The 25,551-nt window shown below is 38.5% G+C and overlaps 1 protein-coding gene across 9 annotated transcripts in view; it reads left to right on the top strand.

Moving 5' to 3' along the window:
• Window positions 1–25,551, top strand: part of LOC136848067 (transcription factor SOX-4-like) — a 367,604-nt gene that overhangs the window by 329,473 nt on the left and 12,580 nt on the right. For 4 of the 9 annotated variants that reach the window (XM_067120292.1, XM_067120282.1, XM_067120274.1 and 1 more), the window contains one exon: window positions 9,132–9,325. The exons of the other annotated variants lie outside the window; for them this stretch is intronic. The gene's annotated coding sequence lies outside the window, so the exon portion shown is untranslated. The remainder of the gene's footprint in view (window positions 1–9,131; window positions 9,326–25,551) is intronic. 9 annotated transcript variants of the gene reach the window in all.

Raw genomic sequence — 25,551 nt, 5'->3', positions numbered from 1 at the left:
TTTCGTTGTTTGCTAAGTATATGAGGCATAAGTGTATTGAAAGGATGAGAAATCTGGAGATTACGTAAAAGAGGTAGAAAGACCAGTGTATTGAGTTGTCCTGGATAAGAGGTGGAAGAGGGAGACCTATGAATGCTAGATAGTTGACATGGAAGAGAGGTACTGGATGGAAAGGAAGGTTTTAATATCCAGGAAGCGCTCGAGACCAGCTTAAGTTGAAGGTGAATAGTGCAGTGTTTGTACGAGGGTTCGACTGTCCTGCTGGGTGGTCTGTTTAGGTGTATGACGTGGTTAACGTTGTGGAAGTTTACTGCACAAGGGGCTCTACCACGATTCAAGAGTAGTTGAGTCAGATATATATATATATATATATATATATATATATATATATATATATATATATATATATATATATATATATATATATATATATATTGTGTGTATATATGCGAAGACAGTAGGTTATTCAGTATTCTTACAATTGAGGACTGGCTGGAGATTTATAGTCTTAAACTGATCCTGACAACTCCATACTTTTAATATGTAAAACGGCTACAACTTGATCATCCCACTTCAAACCGTCCGTAGTCGAAATCATTTCCAGCATTTCCCTCACCACCCCTAGCCATATAACCCTACCCGTGTTTCCCATTTATTTCGGAGGTCTATAGTATCTAAGAGTTAAAGCAGAATGGTAAAGTAAAGATGGAGTTGGCTTACTCAGGTCATTCGTCCAGCGGCCAAGCAGAGGGTGGAGGGCTCCAGGATTAACACTTTTGTCCATGACTACAAGAGGAATAGGACGAGGAGGCGGCTAGGGCCAGGATTAAGAGCCTCCCCAGAGAGTATATGGACCAAAAAAGGATAGGAGGAACCTGGTTCATTAAATTGAGTTGTCAGGGACCACAGGTCCAGGTGGACTTTTTGACGCCTTTGGTTTGTTTACGTTGTGTTTAAGTATACTTGAGGTTGATTTGCTCTTGGTTTAATTTTGGGTGTGTAACTTGAATAGGTTTTTGTTTTGTGCTGAAGGATTGCACTAAATTAAAATTTCAAGTCAGTATGTCTTTGTTATTTTAACTGATGCTACTTTTGCTGGCTCGACAGCTGTTCTTCTTTTATTCAGTTACCTCTGCTACTGTGTCATAAGAGCACCATGAACGAATCTCACTTCCCGACAGGGAAAATAACAAGTCACTTCCGTTGCCAGAGACTTGCACCCCTGCTATTCTCGATTATCACGTGTTATTGTACGCCGTGTTGATGTATGTTGTGCTTTAATTCCGCAGCATGTAGTGTGTATTTATCGGTATCATTCTCGGATTGTTGTTACTGCCCAAATCTCATTCTCTTACTCCCATTTACTTTTTCCTCTTATCTTAAATTTCCTCAAGGTCTTTGAACGGGCCGAGTCAAGATGGGAGGGGTGGGCGAGGGGAAGGGTGTTTTGGGGGAAGGTAGGGAGAGAGTCGGTGTGGGGAACTGGGATTCAGGATGGGGTTAAAAGGTCAAGGTAAGAGGCGGGTGTCAAAGGAAGAGAAGCTCAGGAAAGGAGAGGGAGAAAAAAATGTGTATAAGTTGAATGATTTATATACTGCTGTCTTGCTGACGCCTTGCTTCAGTTGCATTTAACTGATTTCTCTTTATTTGCGATTCAGGAAGGACAAGAATACAATAGTTGTTACAAATATGACACGTATATATAAAAGCGAATCCTGTGGGATTCGCTTATACTCTGAAGTCGCGTGCATCTACTGTGATTTTATATACCGATATATATATATATATATATATATATATATATATATATATATATATATATATATATATATATATATATATATATATATATATATATATATATTAAAGAGTGTGTGTGTGTGAGACGACGCGCAAGTGCATCTGCCCCATCCAGTGATAGCCAAAATGGATAAGTCAACTATTCACTCTTTGATCTAATCCAAAAGCTCAGGTTCGAACCCTGACCGGTGCAGATGCAATTATTTATAATTCACTTTAGGAGTGAGTTATTTCCCAGGTAAAGTAATTTCAGTGTTACGGTGTAGGAGTGGTTGATATTTGCATGTCACAATACTATTTTATATATATATATATATATATATATATATATATATATATATATATATATATATATATATATATATATAACCTTAAGAGAGAAAGTGCCCCAATGAGCAGTTGGATGTAATTGCTAATTATCTCATTAATGCAAGTGACTGCATACCTCTCATAGGTACAAGCCCTTGCAAGACCTCGTCATTTTTTTACCGTTGCTCATTATCTCTCAGCTGCCACAGTCATTACTTGTCTAAAAGAGTGCAGTAAGAGAGAAAGTTAAATGACAGTATAACGTCAGGCCGATGTGAATCTCACAAAGGTATCATCTTTCAACTAGTTATAATAGATGCCGCAAAGTGGCTCTCTCTCTCTCTCTCTCTCTCTCTCTCTCTCTCTCTCTCTCTCTCTCTCTCTCTGTTGTGTGTATGTGTTGTCTACCTAATAACTTATTGTTTTGTGTAATAATTCTTGATCGAAAATTGTGGAGGCTTGTTCGGTGAGTGGAGCAAACACTTTTCGATTTCAATGAAATCGATGATTTGGGAAAAGTCATAAAACGACTCCCAAAGAGAACTTGAAGAAACTGTCCTCATAATGATATCAAAAGAATTCGTCTCCATTATACCTTGAAAGTCAGTTGAATTCAATAACCCGAAATATACTGTAGGTGATATGAGAAAAGAATTATTAATAGGGATTAATTGATTTTGTATTCACATCTCTTGTATCCCAAAGTTAATGGGAAATTTTTTTTTCCTGTGAATTTGAAAAATCACGTGAGTGTGGCCGTTTCTTGCGGCTGGGAAAATGAGAGAGGAATAATTCATCTTTTGAGATCTTGTGACTTATGTTGCGTGGGATGTTGATATCCAGTCTTCGATGGGGTAGTCAGAAATTTAGTCTTTCTCTGTGGTATTTTCTTCATTTGGGTACGGAGATGTGGTAAAAGAATAATAAAGTAAGTTCCATATGACAGCGTGAAAGTAAGATCCTTAGAAACTGAAATAAACGGAATTCGAAGTGATGATAACCGATGAGGCTGTAACTACAACAAGGCAACGGCCATTATTGCTAAACCTGCAAGTATAGAGACTGCTAACGGCTACCCAGGTCGTGAATAGGAACAGAATTCTGCTGTGAGGCAGCAGCTACCTGGCTCTTGGGAGAACTCAGGGTCGAGAGGGACAGGGATAAAACAGGGATTTTCTGTGGACAATGTGATGTTGGAAATGGAGCTGACTTTCTAAATCTTGTATGGACAGGACCTGAGCTGTATTAGGCAATGCCTTGGGTTTTATTTGCCAATACTTGTTCTGAACCGAGATTGTTATGTGGCCGAGATATCCAAGGACTGCAGGGAAAATAGAAGTTTATACTTGGCAAGTACCTGCTGGTATAGAGTATTTCCTTAAGAGGCAGCATCATACGTGGCATCACATGTTTAGCAATGACTACTCGATGGTTGATCTGTTACACTTGAGCGTTTGCTGATTTAAAGAAGATTCATTATTGCATCCTCGCCCCATCCACATTTGGAAGATTCAAATGTTGCTTATTTATTTTTTTTATCGGGCAAGTCAATCGGAGATAAATCCGGAATTTAAATATTTAAAATCAATTCCTCTACATTTAATTTACCCTCCTCTAGTGCATGTAGAAGGTGTATTAAAACCTTAATTTCGTTAAGTTATTGTAGAGTAACGTGTAGAACGTGTATTTAAGGGACTAGTTTTTCTGTAATTCCCTTGCAGCATTTGTTGCAATTTTTGGTAGATGTGTTGGTTGGTTTACGCCAGAAGTTAGGTTTTGAAGTAAAGCGAAATGGTGTTTTATGCTTGACGCTTCCTTGCCGGTCTCATTTGCATTTGTTTTAGTTGTTTGGCATAAGAAGAACTTCTTAGTATCTTTTACAGATGTGAACCCTGTCGTGGTTCTTACTGAACCGTATCATTATTTCCTCTTGTACCGCTTACGTTATTTTCAACCATTCTAGTCTTTACGGATTGCATGTGTGCCTTATATGTTTTTCTTTCTCGTTGATATACTGTCAACTCATTTGCATGACGCTCTTGAAGTCGAAGAACTCAAATCTTACAAGTTCTGAGGATAATATTAATAACCCGACCCAGCTGCTTGGCCTTGTCTTCGTACGTTTTGTAATAGGCCAAATGATAACATCATCCTGACTGTTATGGTGGTTTTGTGTTTAGCCTAAAGGTTATCCAGTAGTTTTTTTGGAGCCGCCTCCTCCTCCTCCTCCTCCTCTTCCTGCAGGGGTGCCTTGTCGACCCATTTTAATTCGTGCTGATTTGAAAATGACGAGTTTTATGCCCGCTTGAAAAGTTGCCAGGCTTATGTGCACAAAAAACCAGTCTTACTTGGTTTTGTTTACTATTTGAAGCACACAAGCAGCAGTTACTTGCACAATAATGAGCTTGTCACGCTTGGCAACTACAACGGACTTGCGATGCAGCAACCATTATCAACAAAGGTGTTTTGGAACGTTTACCAGCGAAAACATTTTTGTGTTCAAGTGTTAAGGCGTAATTACGTTAATGCTGTGCTTATGTAATTCCGCACCAGGTTAGCGCGACCTTAATAAAACGTTTAAATATGGTTATTGAAACATGTAGGCAACTAGGTCGGTGTGTAATTGGTATTATTTTCGTATAGGAAAAGTAAGCGGGATTTGCCCTGTTTCTACTGTACTTTATAACTGTGTTAGTGGGATACATTGATAGGAGGATTCGGTTATTAGGCAGCAGTTGTACCCTGCCATGTCTTTTTATATATTGTATGTTCGTCATCGCCTTTTAACGCAACGACGACCTCGTATTATATTTTTCTTGTGGTGCTTCCATAGGATGCACAGTGCTTTTATGTTTTTGTTTAGAAAGCTCATTGCGCCATATCTGTTCCTGAATACAGGTATGTGAGAGTATCTTTTTAACTCTAGATATGTAAAAGGCTCCTACTTGATTTCAGCTGATGTTGGATATTACTTGATATAAGCTGCCGCAGGATATTACCTGATTTCAGCTGAAACAAGATAACACTGGATTCCGAGAGTACGTTTCAATAACGGGGTTTTGCGTTTCTCACGCACAGCCCGTCTGCGTCCCTCACGCAGGAACCCATCGTTTTTATGATAAGGCTGCAGTTTGGGAACATAGTATTCCTGAAAAAAGCACGCGCACGCACACACACACACACACACACACACACACACACACACACACACACACACACACACACGTGCACAGAGAGGGGGAGACTGAGTAAGAAGACGACTGATAAGTACTCTGAGGATACTTGTCTATTTGGCATCTTGTTACGAAGCCGAAAACTTAGATTAGTTTAATGCCGCCTGCCGGTGGATTCTTCCGTTCTTGTTTACAAGTTGTGTTAGGGGAACGGCTTCGCATTAGAATGTAAATCCAGTTAGAGAAATGGGCTCGAAGCTTCCTCCTCCCCCCTCCTCACCTTTCCATTGAAGTCTGCTAATGAAGACGTGGTAATGGAGATTGTCTCGAGCTTTTTCAGGTGATGCCAGCTCATTTTGTAGAATAAATGTTTTCTGTTTGTTTTTGTTTCAAAGACCCCCCCCTCTCTATTCATAAACTCTACGATGCCTAACCTTCTTTTGCCCCGACTAACGCCTCCTCTCTCTGCCGTTTTCCTTCAGTTTCTCATTTCAGGGAGTTGTCCTTCAAGCCCTCTCCCTCCTTTTACACATTCAAATACTCCCCAGTGATTAGGGCTCTGTCAGTCTCTTACGGCGAAGTTTTGATTGCCCATTAAATATCACTCTAAATCCTCCCCCTTTCTCTCTCTCTCTCTCTCTCTCTCTCTCTCTCTCTCTCTCTCTCTCTCTCTCTCTCTCTCTCTCTCTCTCCTTTTAGCGAACCCCTCTAGGCCCCTCCCAACCAGTCCTTTAAATGGTCGTTAGTTTTATCATTTTACGTTCGTGCGTTTTTAATCTTGAATATTTCTTGCATTCCATCGTTCGTTGTCGTTCGCAATGATGATGGCATAGTACAGTTTGGCAGGTTTTAATTTCAATATCTTTGTTTATTGTTAAGGGTTTGGAAATTTATATTTCATTTTCTTCCCAGCGGAGAATGAGCAGCCAGCATTCTTTTCTGCCTCAGTTTGTTGACAGAATCCCAAAATCCACACCAGGCATCTCATCTTGCTGATTTCACATATTGCCATACTTACCACGCGGACCCTTCTTGCCGCCTTACTAGGTCCCGCGCTGCCATCAGGAGTCTTAATGTGAACTAACCAGCCACTTGGAATTGTTGAATATCCTTTCATTATGCTTTTGATTTTGCTGATCTTAGCTCGATCAGAATGCAGAGGTAAAATTAGTTTGTAATTTCGCGCTAGGCGTATGAGGATGCTTATGTTTTGCCATTTTAAGAATTGATTTTAGAATTTGCTAGTCCACTTAAGCCGCGCTTTCAGTCACGGCGATAAAATGTCTTTGAATTTACTCCAATGCTTTGCTGACCATTATGTGCATTGTGCTACCCCGCCTTTCCTCTTCAAGAAGTTCTTTCTTGCCTTTTCCTACCTATTCAAGTCCCTCCATAGCCATCTTTCCAAGTGTCTACGGTATGGGTACCTTAAAGGCACGGGACGAAAATGCCTTTGAAGGGAAGGTCTCTATACGTACGTTAAAGTCTGGTACAAAATTGTCATTTGGGGGCTATCCTGAAGAACACTCGTGGAAATCTTTTATCCCCCGCCGTAGCGTTCAGGTTGAATGCATCTCCCCTGCAGGCTCTCTCTCTCTCTCTCTCTCTCTCAGGTTGAAGGATAGCTCTGATATCTTTCCTTAAGGAGGGGTTGAAAGGAAGAAAAAAAAACGGGAGAGACTTTGGGAGAATGTTTAGGAAGCCTCTATGGTTTGACAGTTCTGCTTTTCTTCTACACCTTTATGCTCTCTCTCTCTCTCTCTCTCTCTCTCTCTCTCTCTCTCTCTCTCTCTCTCTCTCTCTCTCTCTCTCTCTCTCAGCTGATAAAGGCATAAATATTCCGAATAGCTGCCGAGCAAACACTTGCGTTTCCAGGTACACAACAAGCATGCACGCGCGCCCGCACACAGACAAGAACAAGAGGGACGTACATGTACGTAGAGAGAAAAAAGTTAGGGAAAGTTGATATTGTTGTTGGACGGCTGTTTCTGTGTAGATGCAAATTTGCTCCCCCAAAAGTTTTAATCGGCTCGCCAACTTTAATATTACACCAAAGGGAAATAATTCACACAATAAAGCGAGACACCAACAATAAGAATAATTCTCTTGCTCTTCCTCTTTTTCTTATTTGTTCCCCTCATTACTGTTTTGTTAATATAGTAGTGAAAATGTCATGGCGATGCCTCCATGCTGTTTTTATATTACCTATTTTTACTTCTGTTCTTACTCGGTTATTTCTTCTTTTCGTACTCGTCATTTTTTTTATCTATATCATGGAAGTGTGACCTTCTCTGGCTCCCCGTTTCTCGTTATCCCTAAATAAATTAAGGATGGGCGAGATTTTTGTCTCCCCTCCCCTCCCCCACTACTCGTCTCTCTTTCCCCCTGTTTGTTGTCTCCCTTCTCCCTGCTTGTTGTCTACCCCTTCTTGATGTCCCCCTCTCCCCCGTCTCCCGTGGTTCTGTCCCCTCCAGTAATTCTCGTCGAGTTTCCTCATTCTGTTCCCAGGAGTGGGTTTGTCTCAGAAATGTTTTGATAAGTGGGTCGCATTGCAAGTTCGAATGTTCATTTTTGAACTGTTTGATCTGGTGATAAATGTCACGTTCCCATGATCGATCATTTCTGTTCTTTTGAGACTTGAGATGCTTGCTCACCAGTGGAAGGTCCCAGGTTTGAATTCCGATCTACCCGAAATCTCTTGCGCCTCTTGACATAAATAGTGAATCGTGTACTTTATAGTTAGTAGCTTGTAGTGGGTTACAGGCTGGATGGTAAAGCACATGTGGCCAGGAAACTCTAGGATATCCTTAAGACTCTGAAAACCGGAAGTCGCACACCTTTATATATATATATATATATATATATATATATATATATATATATATATATATATATATATATTAATGTGTGTGTGGAGAGAGAGAGAGAGAGAGAGAGAGAGAGAGAGAGAGAGAGAGAGAGAGAGAGAGAGAGAGTCCTTTCCGTCGGACTGGCCTTGTATTTTTAATTTCCCGTAAATGCTGAAGGCCAGTAATACTTTACTTGTACATTATGCAAATGAAGGCATAAAATAATCAGTTACGAGAATCTAACGGATTTTTTTATTGTTTCCTGTTTATATTGGTTTTGTTGCTTTTTTAAATTTAGTATTTCCATGTTCCATCCATTAATATTCATTATTTGCTTCTTCCATTTGTGTACCATGATATGTACAAGTAAACTGCTGATATTTGTTTTTTTTTTACTGCATTTGCTCGTTGAATTTTTATAGTTCTATCCAACCGTTTTCTTTTATTCGAGAGCGTTTTAGGAAAGGTTTAATTTTAATGTTACAGGCATAGTCGTGTGTTTAGGCTTGCTGATGTGCGGAAGCGTTTTCGAGAGCGAATTACAATACAAATAATGCGTTCCAAGATTTAGGCCCCAATCGTTTAGCATATGCTAATGCGGCGGCCCATTTTGTTTTTATTTCCTATTGCTTTATATTCGCTGTCAGTAATTAAAGATGCAAATTTCGGCCCGTGCTCACTATTAGCGGAGCTGAGAGTGGAATTTTCGAAAGTCTACCAGGTTTGGGCTTTCATTTTTTCTTTCTCTTTGCCTCAAATCCTCGGCATTAAGGTCAGCCATGCATGTGCACTAAATTGCAAATAGTCTGGAAGCTTTCCATGTTAATTGTAATTTTATTGGAAAAGAATTTCAGTTATGGTGCATCAGTGATTTGAAATACTCTTATGATAAGTGTAGAATCACATTGAATAACAAGCTTTTCATATTTTGCATTATGCTAATTTTAAAATTGTGATGCTTGGTACCTGAAATTCAATGGACTTTTCTTCTTTCTTTCAGGTACTCATTCAGCTATCTGGTCCTTTGGCAACAGTATTGCGTGTGCTTCTTTGTAAGTAAAATGAAATGTTTAGGCAAGAGCAAGGAAGTCTACGGGAATTCCCCCATGGATTTTGGTTACAGCAAACAATTCCGCGGGAATTAAAATCCAGCTGAAGATTTCGAACGGAGCTACGTAATGGAATACTTAGAGAGTAAGCAAAGTGCAGCTAGAAATAACGAAGAGCTGCTGAACCAAGTACACGGAGTGCCAGTAAGATGGCAGATTGTTGGAGATTTAGTTACTGGATTTTGGGTGTTGTAAAAATGTTGTGTATGGATTTCGAATGGATCTTGTGGGGAAGTTAGTCATCAAAAGGGATTAAACGAAGAGCTGAAGATGGTATCACACACATATACATACACGTATATGTATGTATGTATGTATGTATAACATGGAGACTTGGTAGGGTACGGAAATGGCACGTTGCGTGGAATAGAAAACAGGGCGGTGGCGAGAAATTCTACGGAAAATGCAATGACTCTTTCACCGTCCAGCTCGGAGTGAGTGGAATGAGTCCATCTGATGGCAAACGTCGTCCTCTCCTTATCATTTCTGTTAAAACACGTGGGAGTTTGTACCCAAGTTGTTGAAAAGGGGGACGCCTTTTGTTGTCATGGATGACTAAAAATATATTGAATTTTAAGATCTTTTGCGAGCTCACTCGACATCTCGAACGTTTTCGAGTGTGCTGTCGCAGTGTTTCTCTTTGCCTTGACGTTTTATTACTTTTCTATTTCTGTCTTTGGTTCAGCCTTATTGAAAGATGAAATAATCGCTTTTTATATTTCAGTCTTTCATCTGACAACTGCACTGTGGTCCGTAGGAAATAAAATATTGTAAAATAGTTTATAAAAATGTTCGCATTCATGCCTGGGCTGTGGCAGCGTTTACCCAAACCTTCCTTGAGAACTCGCCTTCCAGCAGTTAAGTAAACTCTGGAAGTTGGCTTTTCCCCTGTTTATGGTCACGATTGCGAAAGATAGCAGAACAGTGGCCCCTTAGAATGCTACATTTACCGAAATACTACATGGCACAGATCTTGCTGCACCCAAAGGGCATTAGAAATATTCGTGAAATTTTGCATTAAAATCCAGTGATTTTGAAGATTCCCGTTGACAAGAAAAAAAAAGAATGTGTTGCATTTCATTCAGGCAGCCGATGTTTTTCCCTGTTTCATAAGTTAAAGCCATTCAAGCTTAACCATTCTCAGAATCAGATAGTTTTTTCCTTTTTTTTTTTTTTTTTTTTTTACTAAAGGATTGTCAATGTGTCCTCGTTATTACACGAAGTCCCTGTGAGTCTCGTGGTTATGTACGTGTAACCTTTTGTTATCAGATGACCTCGTATTCATTTTAGTATTGGGGAATGATATTCTGCTCATTTGTATCCTCGTGTACTTATATGTCTGTTTTTTTGTAAATACCACAATGACATCTTAACTTCCCATTTTTTCAAATAGTTTAAAATCAGAGATGAAATTTCCTAAGGTAGAATTCGGCCCCACGCTAGTCAGTACTTTAAAGACTCATTACACGAACTATCTTGGCTAATTGCTAGTGAAATATTGTTTACGTATTCTTATTTGTAAGAGGGAGAAACTGCAACATTTTATTATCTTATTGGATTGTTTTCCTTTATTGTCTGCATTCTAGTTTAACCCTCTTCAGGAAAAAAATTATGTGAAACTGTGTTCATACTGAATTGAAGGCTTGCGACGTGAATTTAACAGTAACTCTGAAAATGAACGAGATAAACTGAGAATATTTCCACGCTTCATATTTGTTAGGTGTGAAGTGAATTTTTTTCTCTTCTTTTCGAGAATATGACGGAAAGGAAAATTATTCATGAGAAAACTGCGATATGCGCTCTGAAAATGATTGGAATGCGATTTGAATATTCCGTCGCCAGTGCTGTGTGCTGTGCCACTGGTTTTAGGAAGTGATCGAATGAATATGGAAACGAAGAACACCCAGGGCAAAGAGGTGCCCTCGTTTGTGCTCGCTAAAAATATTTTCAACTGATTGGTTTATATGTACGTGGTGCAATGTTTCTGTCACTTATTGTGCTTAATGTTTGATTCTGATTTAATTTTTGTTTAAAGGTCGCTATTGTTTATATATATATATATATATATATATATATATATATATATATATATATATATATATATATATATATATATATATATATAATATATATAATAATAATAATAATAATAATAATAATAATAATAATAATAATAATGTCTATTTTATTTGCACTTCCGTTTCCATGATACCCTTGAATAGATGTTTATGCATTCGTTTCCAGCTGTGAGTTTGATGTGTCAGTTGAACCGCTGAATGGGCCGAGTAAAATGTTTGCATGAACCCTTTTCCCGTAGATATACAAGGAGAAAATCAGATGCTGGCATAATAATAAAATAATAATAATAATAATAATAATAATAATAATGGCTAATGCTAATTATAGTAGGGTATTTGTGCATTTTAAAAATTTTTCAAATATCTATTTATATATGATACCCTATATAATAGATGTTTATGCATTTTCTGTTTCCAGCTCTCTCAGGTTGATGTGTCAGTTGAACAAGTCTGAATGGAACCAGAGCAAAATGTTTGCATGAACCCTGGGCCTAACTGCTTATACCAGGAGAAAATCAATGCCCGACTCCCGAATGACAGGAGACAACATTTCATTCGAAATCCCTAATGAGTGAATAAGATAATAATAATAATAACAATCACGTGTGGAACATTTCTGACTCGTCAAGGATCATGGTCTAATTATAGTAGGGGTAACGCCCTTTGTTTCCACCTGATTTATAAAAAAAATTTTCAAATATCTATATATACTGTGTATATATATATATATATATATATATATATATATATATATATATATATATATATATGTATGTATGTATGCATGTATAACTGAATCACGAAAATATGGAACGTGATGAATGTATAAATAAAGATAAAATCACGAAGGAAAGAGAATCACTGGAGTGCTGCGAGACCTTTCGACTGGCGTCCTTTACTTAGCAGAGTAAAGTACGCCAGTCGAAAGGCCTCGCAGCACTCCAGTGTTTCTCTTTCCTTCGTGGATTTTATCTTTATACATAATATATATATATATATATATATATATATATATATATATATGTATGTATGTATGTATGTATGTATGTATGCATGTGTATGTGTGTTGTGAAGTAACCTCATTGAACAGTGTTAGCTCATAAACACGCACACACACATATACATACATTCATACATACGGTAATTCACTTATGAATTATTTTACTTATAAACATTAAGGCCCAAATATCCTTTGAAATAGCATTATATATATACACATACATACATACATACACACACATTCATACATATCACAAAAGAATACATTTTTATCAGTTTCTTTTAAAGGAAAACGTTTGTAGTTTACGACTAGTCTAGGCGACCAGCATGGGAAAGTTTTCTCGCTCTATGTGTGGTAAAAATTTCCCTTATTTCCATCTGCTCAGGAACGAAAATGGCTTGGCACGTCGTTACCACTCCCTCTCAACTCTTGGAAGAGATAATCGACCATATTTTATCACGTCTTAAGTCCCAAAATCGTCTGTGTCACCAATAACCCATCTTGACCAATCACGAGAGAGAGAAAGTGAGTCCGTCAAAATAAAAATATTAAACACGATTTACCCGAAAGTAAATTGCCATTAGAAAGTCTGATGTAGATATAATTAGGTATTGAGTAAATATATAAATTTCTTTAAATGTGAGAGAGAGAGAGAGAGAGAGAGAGAGGTTACCTGATAATGGGTTCCACCCCACCCGGGGTTGGGTGATTACCTCGTCGAGGCCGAGAGAAAGAGAGAATGCTATTCCCGGTTCGGCTCGAATAAACTTCTTAGGGCTAAAATCACTTGCCAACGAGGCGATCTTAAACCCCAGTGTATATTTACCTCCTTATTGGGAAATCACCCTTGATGCGCGTGACCGTAAGTAGGAGAATCGCCTGGCGTGCTCAGTCATTCCCGGATACCCACAAAGATGAGGGAGGTAGGTTGCCTGTTTGGCTAAGGGGTTTTTGGAGGGGGAAGGGAAAATGGGTTAGTTTGGTGAATAGAAGTGAAGGGAAAGGGGGAGGAGGAGGTCGTTAAAGGTAGGGGATAGAAGGATATTTGGGAAGAGGAAGGGGATGGATGGGGCCCTTGGAGACGAAACGGTTTTTACACGGGGTCTCTGGAGGACTGTTAACTCGCCGGAATGGTGCTTTATGGAAACCTATGTCCAGAATGACTAAGAGGAGTTGCCTCTTCCTCAAAGAAAAAGGAAAAATAACAAGAAAAGAAAAGTGCCTTTGCTCTTCCTCTGAAGTCATGAGGTGAGGGAAGGGCAAAGATAGGGTGGCAAAGGGAGAGATTCATCACAAATGTTCCAATCACGGTAACTGTTTTTGAGCGACGATTTTTAATTTCATAACCTTTATGTATTCATTTCCCAGCCTCATATATTCTTATCCCCTACCCCCTCCTCTCTCTCTCTCTCTCTCTCTCTCTCTCCCCAAGATTTTGAAGCAGTATGAAGAAGATAGGTGTGAGGCTGCAACATCTACTGTATGTGAGTGCGGTTAGATTCACATTCTGGATTTAGGCAGCCACGTGCTCACTTGCTGTCACTTAGGATGTGAATACTCCATCTTATTCCATACATTGACGGTTATTAACATACAGTTATGTTGAGCTATAAACAGGAAGATTCTGAAATTGAGAGAGAGATGATTTTATATATATATATATATATATATATATATATATATATATATATATATATATATATATATATATATATATATATATATATATATATCTGTGCATTATATATATAAAATGCATAGAGAAAATAGGTTTTTCAGTTGATTGGACCGTTGGCGGTTAATGGGTACCGTAGGTAGAAAATAGTATTCAAAGAGAGAGAGAGTGTGTGTAATCCAACCTGATAGATTTAGGCTTTATTTCATATAACATGCCAAATGACAACAGACGTGTTTTTTTAAGTTATATATATACCTTTATATATATATATATATATATATATATATATATATATATATATATATATATATATATATATATATATATAAAATCATGGAGAAAATAGCTTTTTTAATGGACTGTTGACGTTGACGATTACTGTGTACCGTACGTAGATATTAATATTCAATGAGAGAGAGATGTAATTCAACCTGGTGGAATAAGGTTCTGGTTCATGTAACATGCCAGATGACAACAGATTTGTGCTTTCTTCTTTGTTGAGTTTATGTAGGCAAGGTGACAATTATTCTAAAATAGTCGTTTATTACAACTGTGTGCGTCAATGGTAAAACGCAGATGTTTGTTTTTCAGCGACTTTTACGAGACCATGATTCATACCATGTCACATGCTAACTCTTTAAGAGCTGTTCGTGTTGCGGTACTCTAACCTCGCACAGTTTCTTAGGACATGATTTTGGAAACACCCAGAATTAAATTTTGAGTGTTTAAGTAAAGGAATCGATTCGTAAGTTCCTCCTAGCTAACGTGAATTATAACTGATGCGAAATGTATTTGACGTAGTTAATCATCTACTGGTCTCTTTGATCGTTGTATATAGACCATGATTTAGGTAATTTCGGCTTATTATTATTATTATTATTATTATTATTATTATTATTATTATTATTATTATTATTAAGCATAGACACGTATTCTCAGGGAACATGCCACAGGAGAGATTGGAATAAGTAACAGAGAAGAAATCGTAAATGATACCACCACAAAAACGAAAGAGAATATAAATAATCCACAACCTAATCAATGACACTTCAGGAAGAAACAGGACAGACAGACAGACAGACGTAAGAGAAACTTGCCGGAGCCGTGTCGATCCATTCGTGAGATTAACCGATTGTAATGAGTGTGCGTGCGCGCGCGTGTGTATGCGTGTGTCTAGAATCGCATGTGTCAGGGTCATTAAGTAGACTGTGCCTATGTTTTAGCGTTTCGGATCATTTGCCTGTAATAGAGGGGTTGAACGATCACCTGTTTAAACTCGGATCAGTTTGTCTTACTCTTGTCGGTGAAGCCTTTTATGGTTTCTACTTTTATATTTTTCGTGCATGCCCTGTTTATTGGGCGATCTTTTTAACACCGTGATTTGTGCACTTGTGTTTGCGTTTCTCTCACACACACAAACACTCGATGTTCTGATATTTCTATGTTTTGAAACACACTTCCAGTGTGTTGTCTTAACGACACGTGTTTCTGTTTTCCTTTCAGGTTGGTGAAACTTGTCGATGCTGGGTGGTCATGGGTAGTAACTAGTTAATAAACCGGTGATATATTTTTACACCACATTACGACCATTCAGTGAAGTTCATTCATAGAAATAGGGTGGATTGTTTGATTGATTTCTGTGCACTGGCGTGACAGCAGTTATGATCCAGGCACATCTTGGCTGTTTGTAACCATTTCCAAGCACGCTTAAGTACGAATGTTTTGTTTGTTTCACAACTTGATGCTAATATTGCTGCAGTCACTATGAAAAATTACAATGGGTCCAAGAGGGGACCCCTTCGGTACCTACAAATTACCAAGCGAACCCCGAAGTGCAGCAAATAAAGAGCAAAGCGAAGCCCAGCTTATGGGGAATTGCCAAGTATTACACTGAATACATGAATAAGGAATTTCACGCAATCGACTCCCCCCTCACTATTCTATCATCTTCCAGACGTGGTTAAAGTAACAGTGAGTGAATAATCGATAATTCGAAACAGTCGTCTTGACAAAGAGTTTTAATAGAAAATTCCCCCTTCTGTGGGGAGTATTTTTCTTGGTGGATGGGAGAAAATGAGTACAAGAACTGTGGCTCTAGTTTCTTGTAAGTTGTTTTAAGTTCATTTACTGATCTGAATAACTGGCGTTGAACATCTTTATTTAGATGTTAATATACTTTACAGTGACAAATTATGACGTGTTAGTTCTGGAGGAGATAGCGGATTTCACATTACTGCCTTTGGCAGCAGATGCTACTATTAATGATAATGGTAATAGCAGCAACTTTGGAACACCTCGATAACTGTGTGTGTGTAGGGGGGTTGGTTAAGGAGGAATCTTTGCCCTACTGAAAGGAATGGTGCTTGTAGCTGGCAGGTGGATTTAATTGGGATCTTGAGAAGGTGGGTAAAGAATTGCCTTATGATCAAAAAGTAAAGCCGTCGTTCTTTTAATTAAAGATTCCCGGAGCCTATTTTTTTTCCCCAGAGTGCTCTCCGTCTCTCTTCCCTGAAAAGCAAATGAACGCAGTCTTCAAAGAATATGGGAAAGTTATAAGAGAAAGATTTAACAAGGCGAGTCTTTCCCAATATCAGCCATTCGAAGGCGCACTTAATATATGTAAGTCGTCTCATAATTTGAAGAAGAGGGGAGGAACTTGCGGAACCTCCCCTCTCCCTCTCCCACTCCCTTTCACTTCCGTCCTCTCTCTCTCTCTCTCTCTCTCTCTCTCTCTCTCTCTCTCTCTCTCTCTCTCTCGGACTGATTATATGCAGAGCTGTGGTAAAGGAGATGAAGATAAATGTATGGGTGTTAATGTAAGGGGTTTTTTAACCCCAGAAGAAGCGAGGCAACTGTCGAAGGGATTTATGTGCTAGGCTGTCGTGAGAGACACTTTGATTTAGCTTGTTAATGCTATTGATGTTTGTGGTGTTATTGTGAAGTTTACATTGAAAGTATGCATCGTTAATTGTCATTTACATAACTTTGCAAAGAATTGAATGTGCCTGTTTTTAGATTATTTATCAATGTACACAACTAGTTTGCGCGCTCATCCTTACCTTTCAGATAATTATGATATGCTTAATTGATAGTTGGCCTGTGCTGCTATTTGTGGTTATTACGGGTGGAGGGGGTATAAAAATTCTCAAACCATGACCTTCACAACATCCGGTTTGAGGTCCTTTGCTTGAAGGTACACTTAGGTATACTTTTCTTTTATCTTCTTCCGTTTTTTCTGTTCATTTTTCGTATATGAATATTTATTGTATATGAAGGCATGCTGGGCAATTTCATACCCTTTCTGCTTGTGATCTTAGAATTAAGTATATGAATAATAGTGGTAAATGTATACTACAAAGAATTGTTAAAAATGGTTGCTAACACTAAAAATAAGATTTTTAAGAAGAAAAAGAGAAATACAAGGGCCCACTTTGTAATGGGTGTCTAAGATCGCCACTGAAGTTGCGTGACTTATAAAACACTTGTAGTAAGTGGCCGGAAAGGTGCTTTATTAACCACCTTATTTTGTTATGTCGAGTCCACTCTAAACTCCCAAGGAAAGTGAATCGCGTTATTTGCCATATTTCTAAAGGCCGGTCATTTTATATAAACCGTATCACACAACGACATAGCATATACAGCAGAAACGTCCAGTTTTGCTCTTTATATATGTACGTAGGACTACAGACATATTTGCATGTACGTGAGACACACACACACACACTCCACGTTTCTAATGAGTTTGAAAGTAACGTGGACGATAAGGCGTGGCCGCCCCTCTCAGCCACTTAGCATCCGTACTTTTGCCCTTGTCACGGAATATGAGTGGCACTTTCGAGAACCCCTGGCAATGTGCGTCTGTGCGGCCGCGTCATATTTATTTTGGTGTACCTTTTCATTCGGGATATGCTGTCAGACTCCGAAATCTCACTTTTGTGCTCCGAGTATGATTTGAGTCATCCGAGTCCTGAAAGTTTCATTTTCGAAATACTCCTCCGGAAAGACTCGTTTTTGAGAGGTTATCTGTATCTTGCTGTTCCCGAGGTATACAGTTTTTATGTTGTTGTACTACTTTGTAGATATTTTTAGTTGAAATGGCCGTGTTTTCATATTTTTATACGGATCACGTATACATACAAGCTTACACGTACACACAAATTATATATATATATATATATATATATATATATATATATATATATATATATATATATATATATATATATATATATATATATATATATATATATGTGTGTGTGTGTGATCACAGTTCCAAGTAGCTCTGTATCTATAAGTAAATATAGATTCATATACATCCGTTTTTTTTTATCTCTTGATGCATAAACAGACTCTTATGTTGTCAGAGAAAAACGCCACTGTCGCTAGAGAGAGAGAGAGAGAAATTTATGGTTATGGGTTGGAGATGAAAGAAGTAGAAGGAGAAATTCCAGTGTCACTCACACCTCTGACCTTGTAAGTAGAATATGATACCCCTAATGTGAAAGTAATCTTGTACCGGATGTGCTTCCTTTTTGACCCGCAATGCAAGGTGTTGATATTATTATTATTATTATTATTATTATTATTATTATTATTATTATTATATCAAGGTTTTGTTGTTTGTCAAGGGTGCAGTGAGAGATAAGAAGCCACTTTTAACTTAGCGTCACCGACATCAAACTTGGATATAAAGAAAACGGATTTAGACGCGTTATCTGCAGGAAAGAGCGAGTGAGAGATGTGGGTCTCGTACTTTTCTCTTGTTTTTATGCACTCAGTAATATGTCTCACACACTCGTATGATATATATATATATATATATATATATATATATATATATATATATATATATATATATATATATATATATATATATATATATATATATATATATATATATATATATATATATATATATTATATACATATATATTTATAATATATATGTACAGTATATATATATGTATATTTATACATCTGTTTGTTAAATGCCTTGTAAATCAGGAATCAGAATCGTATTTATTATTGTAGAATCATCGGTTCGAAAGGGGACGCAGAAGTGTTGTAGCTGGGGCTGTGTTTGTTAATAAACTTAACTCGACGAACGTTTCAAGTCTTAGCACGGAAAGTTTGAGCATTACTCGAGCATTGCACACGGTTTGGGTGGGGTTAAAGAGACGATTGGGGCTTTTCCGTTAAACGTTTTTTACCTGAGAGAGAGAGAGAGAGAGAGAGAGAGAGAGAGAGAGAGAGAGAGAGAGAGAGAGAGAGAGAGAACGTTGAAAATAAAACATGGAAAGAAAATGCCTGTAATTCTGGGCATCATATTTGGAAAGCAAGTAAGAGTTAGCATTTAGAAAATCAAAGAGAGAGAGAGAGAGATTGCATGTTTATGACATCCTAAACATCTGTGTTGTATTTGTGCCATATTATTAAGAACAAAATCGATATTTCATGAAATAATTCATAGAAGCACACCATGGCACGGAAATAAAACCCTTATCGACTTCCTCGATAAGGATGTTTATGGAACCTGTTGGGGGAAAACCTTATCTTGGTCTCTCGTTTCTGGTGCCTCTTCGCCCCACCCCCTCCCCCCCTCCCTCCCTCCCTGTCTGTCTTGATTTTCGTCTTTTTATCATGGGATATATTTAAATTTCTAAATGCAGAGGCTGGTGGAACGAAAAATTAATTGCCTTGGTTTTATATTTGGCTATTTGTCCTGCAATTTGTTTATTTTTTCCCGAGTTTTACTGTTGGATTTGGAGTGCTTGTATACAGAGTACATGCATGTGTATGTAGCTTATGTGTGTATGTATGTAAACTCACATTTGTTTTTATTTGTTCGGTCCCGGTTTTGTTTTGTCCTTGGGGTGTTGGGAGAGCACATGTCTCGGTAATTCGTAACGGCGAGGCTTCTGATTCACCAAAACTGATGGTGGGGACTGAAACCCGTTTTCCCTTCGTTGCTCTGCAAAGAGGACGAGGAATCTTGAGATGTTGATTATGACGATGAGAACATTAATGACGATGATAATGAAGATGATAGAGAAAAGAGAGAGTGAGAGAGAAGGGGGAAAGGATGGATTATCATCGATAATGGCAAACTTCCCCACCTGGTCCCTTGTGCAATTACTATCACCCATTTTGAGACTGATAACATGGAAGGCAAGTTTAATTTCGCTCGGGATGGAGTCTGTAATGGCTCAAAGCCTCTGGTGGCCGTAAGGGCCGTTCTCGAGAGGCGAGCTGCAGGATCGTCACCCTTAGAGGCGGCGGTTGCTTGCCCGTGGAACACGATCTAGCAGCCAGATTATCTCTTTCATTCTCCCCCCCCCCCTCCCCCCCCAAGCTCTGGGCTCCATTCCCTACCTCCCTCAAACATCTCGTTTCTTCCCCCTTTTTTATCGTATCTTCTTTCCCCTTCTCCTTGCTACCATTTCCAACCTGTGATTGGATGATGCCAGAGAGATTCTCTCTCTCTCTCTCTCTCTCTCTCTCTCTCTCTCTCTCTCTCTCTCTCTCTCTCTCTCTCTCTCTCATAGCCCCGCTTTAATTTCGTTGTTAATGGGTAGTTATTCTTCTAAGGCCCATTTACACGGTACAGCCAAAGTAATTTAATTATCAACATTTGGCCTGTATAATTTAATTGTAAGCCTCTCACTTGAGTGTTTGTTCGTGTGCCATGTACTGGTAGGGGCTTGCACATGCACAAACACACACACACACGGTTCACATACAGTACCCAAACAGATGAACAAATAAATGAACGTAATAGTTTGATGAATTCTCTCTGCCATCCATCCCCATAATGGTGTTTGTATACAAACCTTAACATTATCATCCTTCGTGAATGTCGGTGTTGTTATTTACCCAGAGTGTAAACAGTGACATAAAAGTGTCATGGCATGGATCCGGGAAGCCCCGTCAACGTGTACTTAAAGCATAAAAACAAAACTTCAAGTTGGTCAAGGCGTAACAATGCAAATGAATGACTCGTGGCTCAAGTGTCACTTGTGGAAACGATGCAGAATTAGTCATGCTTTTTTTCCATTCCGAATATTCTTGATGTCTATTTTGATTTGTTCTTGAAATTGGGCAACATTCCGTTCAGGCAAACAGAGTGCTTAGCGTGTTGTTTTGCATTTTATGACCAGGTTTGATACCCTGAGATAGTTGCATGAGAGAGTTAATTGTCTTCATGTGAATTGTGGTTTGGTTCTGGCCACGATAATCATCAGATTTTTCATACCAGTGTCTCAGATGACAATAGTCAGAATGTTTAAAAGTATGGGAACCAAGTTATTGTTGTAGGTTCTGTAGGTCAACTACATAGGATACGTGGCCGTGAGGATTCAGGTTTTTTTCCAGTTAATAATAATAATAGTAATTAATAATAATAATTTGCATCTTTTGAGCTCATGTCAACCACTTAACATAACTACTAAAGGTTATTCCAGTTATGAATAGTAGCAATATGAAAGGATAAACAAGACCTGTTTAAAGTTCAAAATTGTTGGGTTATATATATCTGACAATATAATCTTTTGTGTGGCTGAACATATTGTGGAATAATCCAACCACCATTTTTTTTAAATACTTAGTTATCCGTAAATTGCTTGGTAAATAATTATTTATTTTTGTTTCTTTTATTTCCGTATAAAATTGCAAAACCAAATTTTAACCATATTTAAATTATAAAGATAATTGACCGATACCGTTTTGGCAGCTACAACAGTCATCGACTTTGGAAATAAATTATCTGCTGATGTAATTGTTAAATAAAATTTATTGATAAAAAAAAATCTGAGCTGATAATGAAGTAACTGATAATTACACGTGCACGACCTTTAGTCTTTGCACGGGTCGTCCAGGAGCGAAGGGAATGAATGCATCTTTCTATTTCGAAGGCGAGAATGAGGAACACTGCTTCAAGAGAGAGCAAGTGACTCTTGAGCAACCCAAGACACTCTGAAGGTTGGTTGTTGCCCACCACTTGAAGAAAAGTCGCGGTTGGGGAGGTGGGTAGCGTAGGGGGTGGTGTGGTAACAACAGCAATACTGAGCAACCCGGGATGATCAGCATGGTTGAGTGACGTTCTCTCTCTCTCTCTCTCTCTCTCTCTCTCTCTCTCTCTCTCTCTCTCTCTCTCTCTCTCTCTCAGCAACAACAAAGATGTCTTGACTTCTTACTTGTGACTATGGCTTGACATGTCAACGTTGTCCCTCTCGACTGAGCAATTTATGTGGCACTCTCCGGAGGGTTCACACTATTCGTGGGTTCTCCCTATGTGGCACTCGTTTTGGGCACTCTGTTATCCATTCTCTCTCTTCCCCGAGACATAATGTCAAGAAGGACATGATTGAATGGTGAAGAAAAAAAAGCCGTGGTCAGAAACAGGAGACGTAGAGGAAGAAAAAAAATAATGATGCCGGTAAAGGAAGAAAACGATGAGAAATATGAGATGTTGTGACTGGGAAGAGAACCAAGATTGCGACATGCTTGCTTTTAAAATTTTGCAGTAACGATTTGATTAACGTCTCGCTGATGTAGCTTTGAGTTTATCTCTCTCTCTCTCTCTCTCTCTCTCTCTCTCTCTCTCTCTCTCTCTCTCTCTCTCTCTCTCTCTCTCTCGCAAGATAACGAAACGTAAAGAGGAATGGTTGTCCGTTTCTTTAAGCATCCTAACTGTTTCTCTATCTAACTCTTCCGCTGTAGAGAGAGAGAAGAAGAAAGAGAAGAGAAGAAGAGAAGGAAGGTGACTGATGGTGTCGGCTGCTGGGTGTTATAAAAGAATCAAGTTACTGTGGCGCCCTTGGCACATGATAAAGAATTGCCTTTTTCCCCTCATACGAAAGCCTCAAGTATTTCCTCCATTGCCCCCTCAGTCACTTCCACCTCCTCGCCTCTTTATTATTTTTGCCTCTTACTCAACTTCTCCTCATCCTATTCCTCCTCCTCCTTTGTATCTTCCTTTCCCTACCCCCTTCCCCCGCCCCATATGTGTCGTTCTTTTCATATGAAGTGTTTATAAGATCTCAAGTTATAGCGAAGTTTACATTGATTTCTCTCTCTGATGTTAAGCAAAATTGGCTGAGCCGTGTCTTGAGTTTAATCTCTCTCTCTCTCTCTCTCTCTCTCTCTCTCTCTCTCTCTCTCTCTCTCTCTCTCTCTCTCAGATAAGCAGAGAACCTCGGTTTGGCCTTTTCAACTTCTTTATTTTTTTTTTGTGGACGCTGAGAGTTCTTTTAATCAGAGAAAGTAGAAAGAATGAATGTAGAAAAAACGTAACACTCATGTAGTTTTGGAGAAAATTGGTTATTCTTTTTGTTCTTTCGTTTTAAGGCTCTTCGTTCTCTTGACATTATTTTGTGATCTGAAGTAAAACTGTTTTGAGGGGTCTGACGTGCGTCGCACGATATAAAGAAACTTTCTTGTGTATAGAGAGAGATTTTTGGGGGGGGGTGGCGTTGCAAGGAACGAACGTGTAACTATTGTCCTTCTACGGGAGAGGGTGGACAACGACTGAAGAGATACTTGTAGATGATTCCGAACGCGCGAACGAGACCCATGTGGACATCTCATCACCTTGTCAACTATGGCTCCCTCTCCTATTCCAACTCCCTCTTCATCCCCTTCTCCTCTCTCACTCTCCATAGCTTAACACCCCTGCTGCTGCTCTGCTGAGATCCATCCTTGTACCTCTACTTCTCCCTCTTCCCTTGTCGACCAGACTGCTGAGGGATTCATTGGGCTTTTTTTATGTACACTTCTGCACTGTACTTCAGTTTTGGTTGATGATTTCTTCCTGATTTTATCTTAGTTGTCTTTTTTTTCATCAAGGAGGGGAGGGGACGGGTTGGGGGTTTCGTACTTATCTTCTGTATGTAGGCAAAACAGTAATAAAGAAGTTTAATCCCATTTCAGTTCGACCGTAAAGTTTGTTTAGAGGAAGAGGACTAACTTTACTGATTTTATTTTATTAATTTCGTTTTAGAAACTTCAGTGGTTCTATTTATTTTACTTTTGTTTTTTTTTTACTGACAACTTCCCTTTAAAATTGTTTTCCGAACGTTTTTCCGTCACTATTATTTCGTATAATTTTTGAGCAAACTGTTAAGCAAGTGAATGATGAAAATTTGTGTTCAGAACAATCTGAGAGATAATTTGCAAGATTCTTCTCTCTCTCTCTCTCTCTCTCTCTCTCTCTCTCTCTCTCTCTCTCTCTCTCTCTCTCTCTCTCTCGTATAAACATATTTCCTACCGATTTCTTTAATACCTTTTGCGCGCGCGCGTGTGTGTGTGTGTGTGTGTGTGTGAGAGAGAGAGAGAGAGTGAGAGAGAGTGAGACAGCAGTTCCTTACCATGAATTTTCACTACCAAACCTTCGCTTCACGTCACTGGTTATCTTCAGATGTCAAGACCCGTCATTCGATAAGGTCTATTCTCATGACTGTTTTGAGCTGTGATGAAGACCTTCTTGGGCCTCGAAAGCGTGCTCGCGCGTGTGAGGTTCTGAGGTTAACCTTTTATTATGAATATTCGTTTCTTCAGTGTACAGAAAGTGTTAGCCGGCGTGAGAAACTGTAAAACTTAGAACAATTCTTCCTATTTCCATTATATATATATATATATATATATATATATATATATATATATATATATATATATATATATATATTATATATATATATATATATTGTTATTTATTTATTTATTATAAAATGTGCATATGTTTATGAAAGATGGTCGTTCTTGGATGTAGAATTAAAAAATAGAAGCTGAGATTATTTTTCTTTGTATATTTGGGATGTAAGAATCGAAACGGTGGAAACGAATGTAGTGATACAACGAATGGTGCAATAGTATCAAGTTGTTTGGTCATGTAGAGAGACTGGAAGAGATTAGTCTGGTCAGGAGTGCAGCCCTGAAGTCTGATATAAGGGTGAAAATAGTAAAGGGAACCTACAGTTGTATTTTGGTAACGTTGATAAAGGAAGATTTACGATGCAAGGTCCTTAATGCGGTTATGTAAAGAGTATGATTGCTTAAATTACGCCATGTGTTTGAAGGGGTGTGGAAGTAAACTAAAAATAAATATGGTAGTGATAACTGCATTCTTCTTGTGCACTGTTGTTTTCCTTAGCAACGTGAAATGCGTGCGATTGGAGGACATTTTACGTATTTAACCTCTTGCATGATTGAAAAGTATAGTTTTAGAACTCATTTTTGGTAATTTTAAATAGGGATTTCTTCAAGGTCCAAAGAATATCGAAGGGTAATCGATCTTTACGATTTAGTCGTATTTTGATGGTGGAAGGTTTATTTTTGGGATAGAAAATATGAGTCCTGGATTTTATATTTGGCTATATGAAAGTCCGCGGTTGCCTGTCAGATTCACGTGGCTGCGTCTGCTGCAATCTACCAGTGGGTTCTGGAAATATAAAGCTTGACAAGGAAGAACATCTTATCCGCATTTTCACTTGGAATACAGCTGGCCAAGCACTCGCTCTCTCTCTCTCTCTCTCTCTCTCTCTCTCTCTCTCTCTCTCTCT

Source organism: Macrobrachium rosenbergii, chromosome 2 (genome assembly GCF_040412425.1).
Source record: "Macrobrachium rosenbergii isolate ZJJX-2024 chromosome 2, ASM4041242v1, whole genome shotgun sequence".
In the NCBI taxonomy this organism is placed as follows: Eukaryota; Metazoa; Arthropoda; class Malacostraca; order Decapoda; family Palaemonidae; genus Macrobrachium; species Macrobrachium rosenbergii.
The sequence above is the reverse complement of the archived record's forward strand: the minus strand, read 5'-3'. Positions and strand labels throughout refer to the sequence as shown.